Below are 17,357 nucleotides of genomic sequence, written 5' to 3' on the forward strand. Positions count from 1 at the left end.
TAGGAACGGGCTGGCCTTAAAGCATTAAAAACACCCTGAGAAAAACAAAGTTGTGTTTTGCTTTCTTATATACTGGGATGCTTCCCTGCTACACCGCGGTACAGGGCTCTGCAGGACATCCTCCTTCCTGCTTACCAGTAAAATATTGCTCAACCCTCCTCCGGTCAGCCCAACTTACCACACTGAAGTCAAAGCTGTTGCGAGCGAGACCTAGGGATTAATTCCAAGAATCCATCTGAGCTGAAATCCAACCCTGCTTGTTTTGTCCACTTAACTGTCTGAACACAAACAATTTTTTTTTAAGGAGTAAAACCCACGTCATTTACTCTCCACTGGGTTTTAGGCCACAGCTTGCCTTGCCCCTTTCACCTCTATCTTCTTCAGATTTCAGTAAATCAAAGGGTAAGGAATAAACAATCATTTTAAAATCAATATTTAATTTTATTTTTTAATGGTTTTTTTTTTTACAATAACAATTCTCACAAATACCATATTCCAAACGAGACTGTGAAATGCCAGGTACCCGCATAAATTTGAAGGTGAGGGCAAGAGAAAAAGCCTTACTATGAAACAGAAGAACCTGTGTGAGGTTAGGAGACAAAGAGACCGAAAAGAAGCATGGGGTGAAAGCATAAGGGGCAAAAGCGTATGGGGTTAAAGTGCATTCAGACAGAGAGCAAACGGTACCAGGTTTGCCATCAGCCTCTGAACAGCTCCAAGCCCATCACCATGGACCCATCCCTCCAGGATCAGCATGCCACTTGCTGATCTCACATTCCCCCTGCTCCGGCAAAGCTTTGCACAGCATCAGCCGCACACTCCCCCCAGGCAGCCCCCGGCCCCGTGGGGCTTTAGCTGCACCCGGGGAGAGCAGGTGGAGAGGAGCCTGCGCCCTCCTCCTGGCCCAAAATAGCAGATGCCAAAGCTGGGGCCTTGCTCATTGCGATCATTCCTGCTTAAGCAGCACAGGCCTGCCTGATCCCCGTTCTGAATTCGGTAATAAACCCAAAGGGACTGAAATTCAGGGGAATTTGTCAACCAAGTGAGGGCAGCCCTCCCAAAATACAGTACAGGAGATAAAGGAGCACGCACAGGACTGCAGAGTTGAAAAACAGCACCTGTGAAGTCCTGCAGGCAAGAAAAGCCACCAAGAACATGGGAGACGTCCTCAGCAGCAGCACTTTCTGGGACCCCCTTGCTCTGCCTCCAAGGAGGCATTCATTGCCATCACAAGGAGCTGCAGCTCAAGTTAATGAGCCTCCACAGAAAGGGGGTGCGATGAGCAGGCTGGAGGAATTTCAGCCCTCAGTAAGTCCATATGCTCTTCAGCCCTCTCCATACAGGATGGTGTGCCTTTTATAAGGGAAATAAATTAAGCTTACTTTCCCAATATCCTGCTAATTGCTAAAAGAAACGAACTTGCCTCCATAAATCACAGGCTGTACTGAGCCAGCCTTCAGCTGCAACCCTCACTCCACTGCCTCCCAGCTCTTCTAGCTATACGTGATTTCATACCATGAAAAAATAATTACGGCTTCTAAATTGCAAACAGATTTAAATAGCAAGCAGCTTGGCCCCGTGAAGTATGTGCAGTTGTTTAAGTGTCTCTGGTGTTCTGTAAGAGCTGATAAATGCCAAGCTGCTACAGGAATCAGCCACCACCCCCAAGCTGCAGGAGAGAGCTCAACACCTCATTCAAAGACAAGCCACCTAAAATCAAATCTACCTTTTGACTAAATGAAGCCTTGAAGCTGTAACTAAAGTGAAAACCTGACAGGACAACACACACATTCTTTATTTTCATTTGCACTGTTCTTCCTTTAACTTTCTCAACGCACCTGTCTTCTTGATGGCTCTTTCCTTCATTTTAAGAGCAACACAGGGACTTCTGGACTGCCAATTTTAAAATCAGTCACCATTTTAAGAGCCGTTCAGGTTTTCTGCAGGCATTACCATTTGAAGGCTATTCCAGAACCACAGCAGAAGCCTCTGCAAGCTGAAGGCAGAGCTGAAGCAGCTCCCCTGCAGCACGTGGGAATAACACCACCATGAACACCACCCTCCCTGTGACATACCTACATTTGACAAGGGTATTTAACACCTCATCATCCCAGACAGTCCATCTCTGCAGTACTGGTTCATGGCCTCTGCAAAGTTAAGTTGGGCAGGAGACGTGCCTGTACACAGGCCCTGTGCTAGAAGGCTACCTGTTAGGCTGCAATCAAACTCTGTGTGAGCCAGCACTGCTGCTTCCTGCTTGGGCTTCTCCCTGCTCCCCCCTCCTCCTGTTCGCAATCAACACCAGCTTCACAGAGACCCCAGACCATGTCCCTTTAACATCTGTGGCACTTCTCCTGCACAGACTTTTGATCTGGCAGTTAGTACACGAGGAACAGTTTGCAGCAGAGGAAAAAACAACCCAACAACTTTCCAGACGAACACAATACCATCTTTGGCTTTCCGCAGAAATGAGCCTTTTGTTTATAGGCTTGCAGAATCTGACTCCAGGGGCTGGTCTGTTCTTGCTCAAAGAGGGAAAACAAGCCTGACCTCAGCGTGCTGGAATAAACTCTGCCCCCTCCTTCCTTCCACGCTTCTCCCAGTGCAAAGGTAAAGAACATGATATCCAGCAGCATGACCAAGCTCACTGAGCGGTGTGACCGCACACACTCTTGTTTACTGACATCAAAAACAAGACCCGGAGCCAAGGAGGTAAACTAACTGGACATGCTCCTGCTACCATTCATCAGGCACTTCCCAGCTGGCGAAAGGTCTTCAGTAAATCAGCTGGACTGCGGTACATTAAGTACAACGGTCACTATTTTGCACATACCTCTCTGTGCATAGATGGCCACACTCGGAGCAGACACTCCCCTATCTCCCACTTGTACTGTTTCCTACACAGTTGATAAGCGGGCTGCCATTTCCTCCAGGCGGATATTGCACGCCAGCACTTGCTGGCAACAAAACCTGAACAAAGATCCTAAGAGCTGTCATGCGAGACTCAGAGGGGCTCTACCATTCTCATTAGAAGCAGCTACTCGCTATGGGAACGTGTCACACCAACAGGTTTGGATAAAACCCCTTGCTGTACTTGGACCTTCTCAACCTACGCCCTGTTTACGATGTGGGCCAGAACCCCTTGCTCAAGCCTGCTCTGCAAACACACAACACAAGTACCAGCAGTTTAAGAGATACCTCGAAGTGGGTGTGGGCAGCAAGGAGGGGAATTCCTTTCCGAACTAACTGGAAGCAGCAACAGTTGGTAATGCAAAGCATCTCCCAGGGCCGGAGCCTGCAGCTGCCAACGTTCCCTCAAAGTCAGGGCAAGGCTCTAAGGAAGCCAGATCATCCATTCCAGCCCACCAAAAAACCCATGGTGCCAGGAACTCTGTGGGAGGCAGCCTCTGCAGAAGAGCCTTTCCACGAGGATCTTCCAGCTCACCGGCAGGAGGAACTTGCTATACTTCCCTCGGACACTTCAAGATCCGGCAGATCTCGTGGGCAGGCAGCCAATGCTATCAGCTATTCCAACTGCGATTAATAAAAAGTTCTATGAAAAGATCAGAGCGAGCTTAAGAACACAAGAGTCAAAGACTCATCCTTCTTAGTAAGTGACTGCCGATTGTGCTACTAGTCCTTAAGATTTTTAAAGAACGTTTCAATATGTAAAAAAGCACAAAAATCAAAGGCGCTGCATTCATACGGTGAACAAGACACCAACCCTACCACCTCTGCAAATGAAGGTTGATGTGCAATGTTCCTGACAAACTGACTTGGGGTTTTAAAGCAAGAACTAGAAAAAAAACAATGCATTTGCATAGGCTGTAAAGACTAACTCCAAGCTGCGGTCTGCTTATTTTGCTACCAAAGATTTTGAGTGCTGCAGAGCCATGCATTTTAAAAAACCCCAGAGCCAGTCAGCACACTGTTTGTGCAGAACAGCCTCTCTGCTAAGAGCAGCGTGGCACGGCCTGCTACAGGGAGCAGGGCTGGTGTGGAGCTCTGGCCTCCCTGGCCCAGGGGATGATGAAACCTTGTTCAGCACATGGAGTAACACAGAACAGCTCACAGAAAATGAAGCTGTCGAACAGCAAAAGGCTCCTTTTAAAATGCCTGATGGATCCCTAAGCAAGGAACTTGGGAACTGTTACATTCCGTACCACAGGGCTAAATTAAAGCATTACCAACAGATAACGAACTGACACAGAGATGCATCAGCACGAGACCATGATTCACAACAGTGCTGTAATTATGAGGAAACGACCTGCTGTGCAGCATGGCTCCTCTTCTCACTGAGGGCAAGCAGGGCGCAGTGCCACACCAGAAGTTCAGGTTCCCCCAGTGCCGACACGTTAGTGGAGTTGAAGGGAGAGAAATGGGTTACTGAAGGTGAAGTTGCTCAGATCACACTCAAAGTTAAATAACCTTAATGGAATAACTAACACCAGGTTTAATTCTCCTACTTAGCACTCTAATAATAGGCAAAAGATCTTGGTCCAGAGGTAGAATTTGTCAAGTCTCTAAAAATATATACCTCCAAATCGTTATCAAACAATTGCCTCTGGACAACCAATGCAAAATATCCACAGTAAAGGGAGAGCTTGTAAAGTTTAACTTTTCCCCATTAGTTCCTCCAAGGGATGAGCAGATTCTTTTTTTCCTTGTCCACAGAACTCCTGCCATTTTCCAGCACACAGCCCAGGATTTTTGCTAAGTAACAGCTGCCACAGCCAGTGCACATTTGCTTTTGGAAGCAAATCGCTAATTGTGAAGTTGCTAGGAAGTCTGTTCTGGCAACTTGCTCTGGAACATTTTTTAAGCCCTAAAAAGGGAAGACTTGGAGCAAAGGCAAGCAAAAAGGGCCCTCCCTATGTCCTGCAGTGCTTCACACCTCAAGGGATCTATGCCTCAAGCTCGAAAGCTGCAGAAACCACTTGACAAGACCCATTCTACTACACCTGTCACTTTTCAAGTCCCTCCAAAGGCAAAGTCTGACTGCAGCTGCTCCTGTGAAGCTCAGCTCCTTCGGGGTCTTCAAGCAGAGCACCAGGAAGCACTGCTGGCAGCTGTGCTGCAGGAGGACCCAGAGCAGCCCCGCACCCCAGCTTCACGCACAAAGGCATCTATGCATGAGCAGTTTCACAGGGGGTGCAACTCTAGACCACACAGCCCTGTAAAAGAGTAATTCATAACTGAAGCTGAAGTGTGAAATGCCTTAAACACTCATTGATCTAAGGAAAAGGCGCAGAGGTGAACAAGGATGGCTAGCACAGAGCAGTGTGGTACACAAGCATTTACCTACCCAGCCGTCTCACAGCAAGCGGAGCGGTCTGTTGAGCAGCCTGGGGTATTCAGAAGGACAGTTCCTACCCAATCATGCATTCCTACTCAGGCTTTGTTTTTCCTCTGAGCAAAAGAGGAAAAAGTTTAAAATAAACCTTGCAGACAGTGGCATTCCATTTGCAAGAGTTCATTCTTTAAAGAAACGGGACAAACTAATTCCTCAGTAAATATTTGGGGTTACAGCTCTACTTAGCAGTATCTTGTTAAACACTTCCAAGGTTTTAGAGAGCCAGTAATACACTCAGGACAGCAGTCCATGGAAATAACAGGACTTATTTCAGCAGTAACAAAGCTATTTTTAAAAATTTTACTTAAGGGATGCCAATTTCCTGAAGCTGTTTGGAAAATTAAATTTAAAAATGTACAAACACTAATGGAACAAAAATGTGCTATAGCAACAGCCTTCTTTTGCTAGGAGACACACTAGATATGTTTCTGGACTTTCCAATTTGCTTTGATCCAAAAAATCACCTTTTCCTCCTTTTAGAGGACAGATTTAAGAATAGCAACAACAAAAAAAACCTGTGTGTCTGCAGCAAAAAATGTTCATAAAGAAAGTTTATTCCTAAAAAAAAAAATCTTCCCATTTTAGCAAATGCCTCCAGCTGTTATAAACAGATCAAACCAGTGACAATACGCTTCTTTACTCTAGGGATGCTTAGGTTTAATATAATTAGATTAGCTCAATGCCTCTGCCAGGCAAGTAAGCAATACAAGGAGTTCTTTTATGTCACTGACAACCTCCTAAAAATTGGAGGAATTTTAGAATGTACACCAACTTAACAACTGCTTGAAACAGGAAGAGGAGGTGAAAGAGTATCCAGCTGAAGCAGTATGGGAGAATTCATTACACTGTAAATACCAGGGTGAAACACAGATGGGATGCTGAGGTTTATAATTCTTAAAGTGCCATTATAAAAGTGAGCAGGCATTTGCTTTTAAATATTATGACAAGCAGCTGAACGGCATAAAGTATAGCTATTTTCATAGGCTGCACCGACAACTCAGGAACTGTTCCAGTAAAACAAATACTAAACACCAACAGGCTGTTGACTTCAAATCACTAAAAACATACCACAAAAACCAGAATGACAAACTAGCATTGCTTCCAAGCTAGAAATAAAGCACTCCCCAGGGAGGGGATCCTTCCCCCTTTCCTACCAGACGGGTGAAGTTCACCTCATTCTGCCATGACAGAAAGCGAGATGGGAAAGAAAAATGTCTCAGGGAAGGATTCAGAAGCAAGGTTAATAGTTTTGTCTTAAATGTGGATTTTACTCCTGGGATAAGTTTTTATCTCAAAGCAACTTTTGAGGTTATTTCAATGTGCTTTCATGTCATACAAATGCCCTATCTTCTAGGGGCTATCAAGCAATTTTATAGTCAATTAGTAAAAAACCTAAATGCCTTAATGAACCCTATGAAACAGGGCGCTCTTGATATATTACTGATTACTAGGCCAGGGCAACATCGTATCTGCAAGATCTAAGTCACCAATAAAGGTGCCTTCATGTAACTTTAGGCGCTGGGAAGTATTGACAGGATTAAAAACTGCTTCCTAAAAAACAGATAGGTGCTGTGAGAGTCCTGACCGGCAGCGGAGAACTGCTGATTTTTCACCACACAGAGCTGAAGGCTCACAAATAGCTCCTGAAAACAGAAGCCAAACTCAGCAGCGACAGCGCGTTCACAGGCCCTGCTGCAGAAACAGCTTAAAAAGGAAAAAAAGCACACTGGGCTGGGGAGAGATGCATGCTTCCATACTTCCAATAAAAATCAGCCTCTTTAGTGAACAAAGATTTGCTTTTGAGATGGAGGCTGGCATAAACATTTCCTGTTTGGTGCCCTAAGGCAAAATATTACAATATAACAACCTACATTAGTTTTCCTTATTTTGTTTTTCTCCCCAGTCCCTTATGTTTTGAATTAAGTCTTCAGTTGACTCTGACTCACAACAAAGCTCTATGCTGATCCCACGTACACCATTCCCCTCTTGGAGGAGACACCAAGTGCAAAAAGTAGGGCAAAATGACGCAAGCGGGACAGACGGGGCTATTTTTTAGGAAAGTGAGGCAAGAGGAAGTGCTGCTGTAACCCTGACAGTCTGGGGAAAGGACCGACAGTCACATGATGATATACAGCTCCTAATACATTTGCTAATGGGCGTGCCAGTCAATTACTCATTTCAAATTGTTTTAAGGACTTGTGCTCTCTCAGCGGTGTGGAGCCTAATGCCGTTTCTCAGATGAGGAGCAGCAGCACATGGCTGGCAGCTGATGCTGTGGGGCCCAGCGGCCAGGGACACACTGCCCTCTCTTGGAGACATCAGCCCCAGAGGGAAGGATGCTGAAGACCAACAACATGCTGTTGGCATCACCTAAAAACCAATTTCTGCCCAAGAGGCAAGTCAGAGGCAACAAGTAACTCTGCTAACACTCCCCTGCCCGATACATTGCTTTGAGGAAGGAAGGATGAACGCCTTTTGGAAGAGCTGCTCTTAAGGTAGGTCAGTTTTGACTAATAACCTTGAAGGTACCTTTGTATCATCCTATCAAAACTTCAGTCTTTTCACCTGGAATTGTATAGCAGATAATAATGCATGGCACAATTGAGTCTACCCCAGAGAATATTCTAAATACTCAGAGAATATTTAGAACCCCGGAGAACATCCAGAGAGCAGTAATACTGTGGTATGGAAACAGTCATTGCCTAAAAAGAATGTAATTCAGAAAACTATTCCAGCTTAAGGGCAACAGCTACATATTAGCTTTCCATGTGACCTCGGGGCAATTTTAGACATTTAACACCTTACCTTGGCCAAACCGTCCCTAAGTGGACACTAAGCACGTTGCTATTGCATTCACACTACTCACCTCGTAAGATATCCCTGGTTTGGGGAGTCAAGGATACAAAGATGGGGAAAATTAACAGAGGCAGGAGAGATCGGTTGGACCACTTTGCTGTGTACTGCTGCATAAACATACCTGGTCAGAGAGTGTTCACACTCGCTTCAGCACAAAGGCAGACGCGCTCTTTGACTTGAAAAAAAGGACAGCTCTCCTAAAAAAGGAAATAGAGAGAGTTTTCAGCAATTAAAACATTCCTGCAGGGAATGCCTGCTACTCTGAACATCAAGCTTTGATCCAACCAGCTGAAGCACCTCACTTTTTTTTTTTTTCTCTCCTTTTCTCCATTTAATGAAGGCAGACGTAGCAGCCATATGGCTGCAAAGACCCTTTTTACACTGACACATCCAGGCACTATTTTCTCCCTGCTTGAAACCAGGCTAGACTTGGCCATTACAGGACTATTTAATATCACACAATAAGTATGAGGGACACGTCATATGGATTCAATGATTAGCAGCTTTGCAGCTATGATGGGTCAGCCAGCTTTGAAGCTGAACTCCTGCCACAGAGACAGAGCACCTGCCTGCGCTCAGTGCAATTTCATATCTGAGTCTGAAGATGGCTCCATCGGCACAAGAGATGCCATCGACTCATGCCTCCCCATGCACAAGAAAAAAAATAGCATTAGGCACACAAAGAATGAAGAAATATTCAGAATGCTTAGTCAGCCATCAATCACATGGTATTTGTCATACGCTGACAACGATGCTGTGAAGGCAAGGAAGCAGTCACATACATGCATTATATCTTTCTGAAGATGTAAGACTGCAATACAGAAGCTACAACAAAAGAAACTAGAGAAAAATAGCCTGAGCAACTCATGGAAGTCAAAGAGAAAAAGAATGACAAAGACAAATTTAACTAAAGGCAGGGAAGAGGAAGGTATAGCTGCAGCCTTTCATTTTTTGTTCCTCCCCACAATGATCAAATGAAAAAGCCCACACACTTAAATTAAGTACAAGTTACAGGGGAGCTGGAAATACAGTCATTCAGAATCACTATTTAGGTTAGGAAAATTGCTGCATTACATTTGTCAAGTGGCAGATAATGAAATCTGCACAAGGAAATGCAGAATTTGGACCCATCATGCAAGAACCAGATGGAAACCAAGGACATTGCAGGTATGGGCTTACCAAGCTGGACCTAGGGAGCTCTGGCCCCATAAACATCACCCAGCATCACATCAGTGACGATACAGGGACACAGAAGTGACTGTGCAAAGGTCCCAACACTTTCCCCCCTAGGTCCTCACTGCAGCTACAGCCATAAAGCTACCCACACACACACAGCCCAACAAGTTTTACACCTCAACAGGTTTTTGGGGTTGTCTGGGGTTTTTTTGTGTATGTTTGTAGTCTGTCTTTTTTTAAACACAACAGAAAAACCAGAATCTGGGCCAGGCCTGTGCCCAGGACCCAGTTACAGAGCTGTGATTTACTAATAACCCTTTCTTCAGGAACCTTCATGCTGTTGAATTTATACCTTTGAAAACACCTCTAATAAAACCCTGGCTCCACCAACGTCAGGCAAGATTTGTCATTGACTTAAGGGTAAATATCCTAGTCACATTTATGTTTACATTGCATTGTGTCCAAAGCTCCAGATATGACCTTAGTATTTAATTCAGGATGACAGGCTGTCACCTCAGCACTTCTAACAGCCAGCCAACCCCTGCAAAGAGAAAGCTACCGAGACCCCTTCAAGGCCTGACCCTAGATGAAACCCCCTCTGGCTATGAGAAAAGAAACACCCAATCCACGCTACAACGTTTAATGGAAGAAAGCACACAGGGAGTAGAGAACATAAACGTTATTTTTGGTAAAGCTTTTGCAAGCTTAGGTTTCCTTTAAAGTATGATAAAAGCAATCAGGTAACTAGGCTGGTGCTGCAAGAGGCCACAGGGCAATAACGGAGCTGCTGCTGGTGCTCAGCCTGTTTTCATGGCAACAGCACTGAAACAGATGCTACAAGTTCTGCGAGGGCAAGAAGCTGCATAGCTTGTTTCTAGCGGGAAATGTTTAATGTCTAATCATTAACAGTAAAAAACACCCTAGATAAAAGTCAGCTAGTAATAGACTAAAGCAATGATGCATTTCAAGTCAGCAGAGTCATTACAGTCACCAGGAAGCGCAGGATGTTTGCTTGTTCCTGTTATGGCTCTACCGTGTTTCCCCTGCAGAGGGGACAGCTTCACAGGAAACAATATAAATTAGAATTAGAAATAGTCATCTATTTGTTCTTCAAACCCCTCCCATCCAAACAGCAAGAGCGTTCACTCCAGCACGCTGAAGGCAGCAAGATCAGACGTGCTCACACACATCAGGGTCTTCTAAGCTGCTGCTGCTGCTCAAGATGAGAAGCAGCAGTGGCAGCACTGTGAGCTTGCTTGCCACAAGGACTGCAGTTCCATAGCCTGAAAGGTGCAAACTTAAAATGTGTCAGCCTCATTGCTTGCCTGGTACTGCTGTGAGGGTGAACCAACGGCCATGTGCACTTGTAGGACCCTGTTCCGTGATAAAGCAGCACAGCTGGGAGTCCCGTAAGAGCCCAAGATACACACACAGGTGTATAAACCGCCTGCTGCCTGTGCAGCGCATCTACCCTGTGGAAGAGATGCCAGATGTCCCATGTCACACGCCTGGATGGTGCTGGGCAAGCTCTAGGCACAGTCACGGCATGGGTACCACACGGCCCAGTCGTGCATCAGCTCCAGTCTCCTACCTGCAGCTTCTGAGCATCATCAGCTGCTATGGCTCCAACCCAGCTGTCAGACAGACATGGGCACTGCTAAGATGACATGCAAAACGTCAGGTCCTCTTACCCCTCCAAGATATACACTGCATTAAGACACCCACTAGACTCACTCCAGTCCAGCCCACAAGGCATCAATATCTACCAGCCTGCATATTGGAACAGAGAGGCATTTGTTCCCTTTTGTATCAACCCTACTCTCTGGGCTAAAATCCAGAGACAACTGCTGAGAGCAAAACCCCTCAGCTGCTGAGCAGGCACAAGGTTCCCAGACCCTCTCTTCCACATGTCTCCATCCAGAAGAGGTGTCCACCTTGAGCCCCCCCCCCAAGAGAGCCTCTGAAGCTGCAGCTGTAAACAAGCACAGGAGAGGCTGCTCCAGCTGGAGCCCAATGATAGAACCCGTGAAATAAAACAGAACTAAGCCAGACTGTTTTAAGTTGATATAAATTGTTCTTTTTCTTAACTACCAGAGGTATGTAGACTCCATGGATAAGCATAGAGAAAGCCTGTAACAGAAGTGCCATCTGTATCACCCACATTAAACCTTTCCTCTTGTGTACCTTTATAGCTTCAACTCCTGCCAAAAAAAAAATTTGTTAATATAGTCCTAGTGTTCAAAGACAGGTTCTAAACAAATTTAAATGTAATAAAAATGGCCAAAAGACTATGAAAAAGGCAGCAGCACACCAACAACCCTATCTGTGTTTGCTTCCTGAAGCTAAAACATCACTCTGTCCATCACACCGTAACCCCAGGCCTCGCACCCAGCTGCAAGCACAGTGTGTGCTCTGCCAGAGGATGCCCCCGCAGAACCAAGCATCTCCCACTGGCCTCGAAGGACTCCCTGTCTTCCCACAAACGCAAGGACAAAAGCCGATATGACATGGCATGGCACCATCCCTGCCCAGCCGAGCCGCAGCAAAGGATGACACCACGGTAATGCTTTCAACATACAGCTTCACGCTCTGAAATACTAAGAAAAAATACTTAGGATTACTAAGACAGCACCACAAAACAAAACCTATCTTCATTGGGTTTTAAGAGCAGCTTTCTTCATCTCAACCCCTGTATTTACAGTAAAACTATTCACATAACGCTATGCTGTGCTTGAGAGCATCACAGAAATAAGCCATTTTTAGAAATCATATTTAGATAGGGGTATCTGAATAACACTTTGCCCTTCTTCAGTATCTTTTATCAAAAGCTTCTTAAGCAGCAATAGTTTGGTTCCCTACTAATCTGGCGCTGAGAAAAAAAATATCTCAACTGCCTCATTGTAATCATGTTGACGCTCCTAAAAATCTGCAATCAGAGACTTGGGAAGCTCTCAAAATCCGTTGTCCCAGAGACAGCAGATCACCACTGCTTTGCCTCTGTATGCACCAGGAACATCACCCCCTTCGCCCACAAGCCACAACCATACAGACAGCATCCCTGCGAGCCTGCTGAGCATGCTGCAAGTGGCTGTCCAGCCACGGGGAGTGACAAAGATCATCTGAACCTGCACCCTCCACCATGGACCAACTTTGGCAGGAGCTCAGAGTGAAGCGCCTTCCACCGCTGAAACACCGAGGATGGTCCACAGCACACAGAAGATGCCAGCAGGAGCCCACAGCATGCCAGGAGCCACGCTGACATGTGGCAATGTCATTTCAGCTCTCCTCTCAGCACCTCCGTACGGTTGCATGGTCATCCTCATTCAGACAGCTAATGAAGTCTGAATGGCACGAACAAACCTCCTAAGATGGGAGCAGCAGCCACTATTGGTAGAAAACCAAAAAAGCCTTCAAATGCTACAAAAAGCCCACTCCTAATGAGATCTGTTTCAGTATCAAATAAGCCAGGAAAGCAGACTAATAATATTTATAGAAATGGATTAGAGCTGAATCTTCTGTAAATCTGGTCATGCAAAGAAACAAGCAAATTCACATTCACAGAGAAGTCCTTGCCAGCTCTGGGTGCAAGGGTGAAAAGAGGTCACGAATTTATGAGCTCTCACTTATGAACGCATTCTTTTCTAGCACATTTATACAGCTCGCAAAACCTTGAAAAGAGCACTTAGCGACAAGTCTGCCAGCAAGCTCTCTGCTCACTGAATTCTTTATCATGCTCATTTCCTACAGTCTAACAGAAACGCACGCAGGCACTAGGGACAAGTATCAGATCATGTAACAGGTTCACCTGCTCCTTAACTTTCGACTCCAACAAGCAGTTCCACAACAACCCTTTAAATTAGGATGCTAATAAGGATAATGGTGTTATCCTGGAAGGAAGGTATAAGAAGCAAAAGCACTGTCCGCTTTCATCATCCTCTTTTTCTTAGACAAAATTAAACGCTGCTAAGTGAAAATATCTTTTTACTGTGATGATCTCACTTAAGCTTGGTCTACATAGCTATGTAGGCCCCAGGATAAAGTGCCTACTAACAAAAAGTTTTAAGAATGCCACAATTTATGAATGCCCAGGGCTCCCAGCACTTTTAAGAGGAAATGCTCCTCATCAGATGCAACCTGCAAGCAAGCTGAAGAACACTGAGCAGAAAAAATACAGATGATGTAGACAAAAGCCTCTCAAATACTGTTATAAGATTAAGTGGAAAGTGTCCAAGACCATCCTTCTTCCCACCCAGCCATTTTATTTTATTTTTAATCAGCATAAGGCTACAGGTTAAGCCAGCAGGCCCCTCGTTTCTTGGGTTTGAAGGACTGGGAATTTACAGTGCAATACCATTCACAGCAAGCAAGCAGCCAACAAGAGAAAGATGGAGAGAAATGCAGAGCCAACACAAAGCCCTTTCACAGTAATTAAAAAAAGTACTGTATTTGATTAACTTTTACCTTGTATGCACTTAAAAAATTCAAGTAGCATTTGGACAACTTCTCAAACAAAAGCCAGCCACATTGCTTTGCCTGGCAGTCCAAAACCTGATCATGGGCACTAGCACTCGGGTTAGCTCGATACAATCAGTCCCCGCAGGAATTGGAACCCGTAATTACAGCATATCACAGCAGCCTGCACATGGAAAATATGAAGGAGGAAGGCTTTATTTATGCAGGGGACAACAGTTTCAAGGATGACATGATTAAATCAAGGGAAAATGGTTAAGTGCAGAAAGCTAGCAGATTCAGGAAGCTCTTCAAAGAAAAACAGCTGCACCGGAGACTCCTTGCCTTCTCAAGCTGCAGGAAAAATGCCTGCGCATGGGAGAACTTTGAACCTGAAATGCCTCAGGAGCACCCACCATGATTCCCACAGCTCAAAATTCTGGAAGGCACTGAACATTATTACCTCCAGCAGTGGCAACCCTCCTGCCAGCCTGCAGCCCCACCCTTGGCTCCGGGGGCTAATGAATTTCCTACACCACTAGCAGTTAGCTTTGTTAAGCCTCAAACAAGATTTCCTGCCCCTCCAACCTTCCCCAAGTGCTCTTCCTGACCCTGGAGACATTCGCATCTTCCCCAGGCCAGCAGAACTTTCCTCGGAAAATTAGGGAGCAGCCCAGTTTTTAATCAGGGTGGTTTGCCTGCAGACAGATTGTATTTCACCTAGAGAGTAACAGCATACACAGTTACTAGCCAAACAACCTCTCCCAGCTGTTATTTACTGAAGAGAGTAGGAAGTGGTTACTCTCTCAAGCTACAGCTAAACCACAGCACCTTTTCAATTATTTTTTTTCTTAATGCAGTATAAGGGAGTGCAGTAACGGTGCACCAAAGAAATGCACACAATACATCTCCTCTGTTAGTTGACAACCCTCTTCTATTTCGGGAATGCTCATCTGCAGGTGGAATTGGATTTATATTCCCATGACTGACAACACAACTCACTCTACTCTGCTCCATCCTGGCCCATGGCAGCTGCTGCTATTTTGAGCACTATGCCTCTCCAGTGCTGCTGAACAGTATTATTCCAAAGGTGAGAACTATTTCCAGATAACACGAGAACAGCACTTTTCACACTTAAAAAAAACACCCCAAACCATGGATTTTTACAAAGTTTTGCAAGAACTCTCTCCAGCAAAGCCAGGGTCTACTTGCTTTAATGGGCTTTTCTTATATAAAACCCACGGAGTCACTGACACAATTAAAATGAAATTAAAGTCACTGCCCTGTAGCCCACTCGCTGCCCTGCTGGAATGGGCAAAATATTCTTACCTTGGCTATCACAAAGATATTCTTCACCAGCAAGCAGGAAAGCATCTATTCCCTCTATCCTGACAAGGACCTTGCCTTCTGGCAACAGATTGGCAACGTAGTCCTGCAGCAGTCACAGCTACGGCCAGTCTATGCTGGAATTGTCCCCAGAAATATCCATAAACCAAAAGAAGCAGAAAAATGTGATGCAATTGAGTCAATCTCATACGTACCCCTAACAAAAATGTTAAATCTAGAGCATATAATTTTAATTTTCACACAGAGGTACCACAAATACTTTTCACAAATATGCACCAGAAGAGCAGGTTGGTTTTAGACTACTTAAGCAATGTAAGAGTTAACTGCTCCTTAGGAGCCTCTAGAAAGTGTCAACCTAGATCCCAGGAAAGAAAAGCTGAGGGTGGGATAACAAGGCAAAGAACGTTAACCATCTAATTAGCAATCAGAGAAAGAAGATTTCTGTGATCTGTCAGAGGCACTGACTTCATTAAGCTTAATATTGACCCGTGCAAGCACTACAGTTCAGCTAGAGCTGCTCTCGGTCGCTCACCCCAAGGTCCCCAACACAGAGAGCCTCTAATTGCTACAGCCAGCTCTGTGAGATGAAGGGCTATGCCGGACCATCTACCAGAAGGTCTGAAATCAGAGCAGTTCAGCTTCTTCCCTGCCCAAGCTGAAAGGCTGCCCACCACGGCTCTCGTGATCCAGCTCCCACCACAATTAGCCACAAAAGCTGTATCAGGTCAGCAATTGTTTCAGCCTTCAGAAGCTCGTGTCTTCCACAATGCCTGTAATGAACAATGCCTGGACAAATTAAATTCTAGTCAAGTCGTCACCAGCTGCAGCTCATATGCACACGATTTTTTAACTAACATTCTGAAGCAAGCCCTTCCTTGTCCTCCATAAGCTGAATTGCTTGTGCCCCACAGGGCTGTTAGAAAATAATTACTTCTCTAAACCCACAGGCGACTCTTCCAAAGTAGGTGTGCCCCATGACTAGTATCTGGCAACCAACCAGTTCCATCTGCATTGGTATGCTGCGAGCACAGAGCTACTGCTGTCACTTCCAACAGCTCCTGTTAGATCTGTACTAACAAATGTGAAATCCTTTTTTTCACCCCAGTGTCCTACGTTAAAAATGCTGCCTGTATTTCTGTCGAAGTCTTTACAAAGCCTTTCTGCTATTTATCACAGGCACTAATAGATCAGTCTTCAACGCAAATGCCGTCAGCTCAACAAGTTTCTACAAGGGACCACAGCGCCATATATCTGAGTGCTGACAAATGAATTTGGCAGTGCACCCCTGCAGTGTAAATCAGCAGAAAACATGAGATTTTGTTGCCTTTTCCAGAAATATATTTGCAGCAAGCCCATTTAGAATGCAGGGTGGGATTTACGCTTTAAAGAATAGTCTGCAGACTCACCAACATGGAATTGGAGAAACCCACCCGTTGCTCCTGCAGCTCTTCCTGGGGACACGCTTTCTATAGTTCGCTTCCCACCACAACCAGCATTACGGCACCAGGAAACATGAATTCATTCAAATGAGCAGGGAACGCACAGTACAGCCTGAAGCGGCTCTTTCAGATTGATGCTGGAGCGCTAGGAGCCAAACTCAACTTAGTAAGAACAGGCTGCAGGAGAAACTTGAGAGACAAAAAGAGATCTGTGTTCACCTGAATGTTTCTTTGAATTATGAGTCTGAGTATGTTTGAATTATCACGCTGGTTCCCAAATGGCTGGCATACTGCATAGACCCACCCCAAATTAAACACACCTGATCCAAACTGACAGCACTTCCAAGTCTACTTGTGGACAAGATACCCATATTCTGAAAAACAAAGGGTACTGGAAACCATTTGTAGGCAAAGCAGCACGGGGTTTTAAATAGGAAGAGAAAGACATGATAAGAGGTTAGTTTATATCCAAGTAGTTTTACATTTCTCTTTGAGAGCTTTTCTTACACTCACAATCAACTGAGAATGATCTCCAGGTCCCATTAGTAACAAAAAAACCAGTGTATCAATGTGCTGACCAGGACCTAACTGCACCCGACTCAAGACAGCGACTAGAGCCCAAGGTGAAGGGTCCTCTTCATTTACACATTTCCCATGTTCCTTCTTTACCAACAAACACTCAAGAAACCAGCAAAATTAAGCTCAGCAATTCCCTGACCACATGGGAAAATACAGTT

General features: G+C 45.1%; 1 protein-coding gene across 12 annotated transcripts in view; it reads right to left on the reverse strand.

Moving 5' to 3' along the window:
• The window catches only part of GNG7 (G protein subunit gamma 7), a 79,285-nt gene that overhangs the window by 55,124 nt on the left and 6,804 nt on the right, over positions 1 to 17,357 (reverse strand). For all 12 annotated transcript variants that reach the window (XM_056335270.1, XM_056335274.1, XM_056335269.1 and 9 more), the window contains one exon: positions 8,331 to 8,406. The gene's annotated coding sequence lies outside the window, so the exon portion shown is untranslated. The remainder of the gene's footprint in view (positions 1 to 8,330; positions 8,407 to 17,357) is intronic.

Source organism: Falco biarmicus, chromosome 4 (assembly GCF_023638135.1).
Source record: "Falco biarmicus isolate bFalBia1 chromosome 4, bFalBia1.pri, whole genome shotgun sequence".
In the NCBI taxonomy this organism is placed as follows: Eukaryota; Metazoa; Chordata; class Aves; order Falconiformes; family Falconidae; genus Falco; species Falco biarmicus.